Source organism: Felis catus, chromosome A1, assembly GCF_018350175.1.
Source record: "Felis catus isolate Fca126 chromosome A1, F.catus_Fca126_mat1.0, whole genome shotgun sequence".
NCBI lineage: Eukaryota > Metazoa > Chordata > Mammalia > Carnivora > Felidae > Felis > Felis catus.
In genome coordinates, this window is record NC_058368.1 from 101,896,252 (window position 1) to 101,899,332 (window position 3,081).

The following is a 3,081-nucleotide window of genomic DNA, read 5'->3' on the forward strand; positions in this document are numbered from 1 at the left end:
TAAGAGATTGTCTCCTAGAAGGTAGTCTCCAGGTACACATTTTTTCTTCTCTTACCCCTGGAAGAGGCTTTCTAGAAAACAGATCTTGCACGTTTCATAGTCACAGCACCTTGCCCCAGTCCTGAAAGTATCAAAAAGTAAAAAGAATGAAAACAAATTCACTCTCAAAAAATCTAGACTAAGTTCACAAAGAAAGAACAGACACTGCGGAGGCTTACTGACCCTGATATGTTAATTGCAGCTCTCGGTGATGCTCCCTCAGTCAATTGTTTCCCCAAACCGGGTCACAGGGTAAGAGTTCCAGGGCTAGCTGACAATTAATGGTAAATCAAGATCATATTAACTGACATACTGGTTTGAAAAGCAGAAAGGTTCTTTAGAAATGAGGATTTTAAAACGGAGTCAGGCCAGACCGTGGAAAATCTGCTAGTGTAAAATGTGTATAATTCAGTTGACTTTCCAGGGCCTGTTACCTCTTTTGCACAACCAGTGTTAATATCATTTTTTTTCCCCTTTAAGATGGTGAATCTCCCAGCAACAAAAGACTGTTGAGTACTAACCTCAGCTCAGAGCAGACTGAGTTACAACAGTTCAGGGCATTAGGAAACAGGTTTTAGAGTGTTGTCACTTCCTTTCCACTTTCCTTCCCAATCTCCACTGTGGGAAACATACGAGCACGAAATCTTCTGAACCCGATTTTCCCCCCTGTGCCTGAACGATAGGGGTGAGGGGGCACATTCATTCAGAGGAGTAGTGTAGAGGCACTTAAGCCTTGGGGAAATAATTCTTTTATTAAATATTTCAAAGAGTGTAACAGGAAGCTCTATCTAGTGACGTAGTTTCCTTCTAAGCTGAACATATTCGGTCTCAGCCACCCTTCATCAGAGAAATTTACATCAAACCTCTCCTTCTTACCCCCAACCACCTTGGCAACGCAAAGCTGTCCAAGGAGGCAAGGCCGACCTAAGTGCACGTGGTCCGAAGAATGAGGAATAGTCTTCCTCCATTTGGGAAGATTATGCTACTCAGCTACTCAGCTTTGGGAGGAAGAAAGAAAACACCACGGAAATCAGTGGATTCCATCTCAGGGCTCAGTGGAGGGGCAAGCGACCTAGCCTAATTACTGTGCGTACCATAAAAGTCACTGCATCTCCAATGCCTTCCTGCCAATTAACCCACAGCACCGTTTGATCAGCCAATGGCAGGAACTTCCTGTGAAGTGTTATCTTCCGAATTACTTTCCCTAGAAGAGTCACATCCCTGGAATGTGTTTTCATCCTGTTTCAACAACCCACAGATTTTAGAGTAGAATTCAAAGCCAAATTAATGGGAAGGCAAGCTGGGTATCCACCGAGGATGGAGATCGAAAAGGGGAACTGAAACATCACTGGAATAAATTGGCTAAATGTAAATTGGGTTAACTCCTCACTGGTGTCAAGCTGTCTGGGTTGAGTACTTTTGTGAATGTCACATGAGCATCCTGTCAGTTGAGTTCAAAAATCAATAATACATGTTGTTTTGCTTACCAAAAATAAGCCATTTAATCTAATTATCTAAACGTTAAATCCTTTAGTGTGCCTCCTAAGATATCGTCTCACCCAGAATACTGAAAAAAAAAAAAAATTGAGAAAACTACAGAAAATGGGGAAAATATATTTTGGGGTTTCTTTTGGTCTTGTTTTTGTTTTGGTCACCTTTCTGCAGCTCGTGAAGTTAGGAAGTGACTGTTTTTATATAACAAGGATGTACGAATGAAAATACGCTATAAGAGGTGCCAATTTATTAGTCTCTCCAGAGCAACCGCATGTCTCACGTCAACCTTGAGAAAGGAGATCCATTTGATGAGTTTTTCAGCATCTTTGTTGTGGGAGGCAATCCATAAATGGGAAGTATTTAAAAGTGGTGTTGGCCTGGAGAGGCCACTTACTAGATATGTTTTCATCAAATAATCCACGCTTTTCACTATAATGAGTGATGCTTTAGACTGACCCCCCCATCCCCCCCAACTCTTTACTCGTAACTTCTCTAAGCTTATAGATTTATTTCCTCACTTTTATTCTAGGACATGTTTTGTTGTTTGGCTAACCTCCAATTCATCATCAATTATGAATTCTCTCTGTCATTTATAATTCACTAAGAAACATCATGAATATTTTACATCAAGTTAATTTGGTTTCATTCAGTCATTTCAAGACTAACCAGAGGTTTTAAGGACTTATTCAGGCACCAGGCTAATAACTACATACGTTTATACAATATTCATTTTATCTTCACAATCCCCTCCCAGAAGAGATACTGTATCCATTCAGGACCAAAAACCTGAAGCTAAAACACACTGCATTGACTGATTGATTGACTGATTGATTGCCTGTTTTATAAAGAGTACGAAGCAACACCAGAGTTTGACCCCTGATAAGTCAACTTTTGATGCCGAAACCCAAGCTCTAAACCCTTGCACTAATTGTCATTCATATCTACCACTGACTGACCAAGGTATATGGACTGTGCACCTTGCATTCACTCCAGAAGAACTCGTCAAGATTCACAGAAGCTAAGTAACTTCCTACGTGGTCTCACAGCCTGTGAGTGGCCATGCTGGAAGTCAAGTGAGCACTTACACTGTGTCAGACTCTATACTACGATCTTTAGGAGTTATATTACATAAACATTACATACCCATTTTTCTACATTTTCCCATTTACAGATGGGAAAATGGAGTTTTAGGGAGGTGATGTGACTTGCTTGTGGTCACACAGCAAGTAAGAAAGGAAACTAGGAAAAGAATCTGAATCCAGACCATTTGTCTCCAGAGGCCATGCTCACATGCGGAGAAGTATAAAGAGAAAGTAGTGTTTTAAAGACTCGACTTTTCAAGAGTAGCTTTAGGTTCGCAGCCACAAGGAGAGGTACGCACAGAGATTTCCCATGGACCCCCAACCCCAACACACGCGTAGCCTTTCCACACATGGAACACCGGCCTACCACAGGTGCACCTGTGTTATGAATGATGAATCTTCACTGACACGTCATAATCACCTCAAAGTCTGGAGTTTACATTACGGTTCGCTCTTGGTATACATC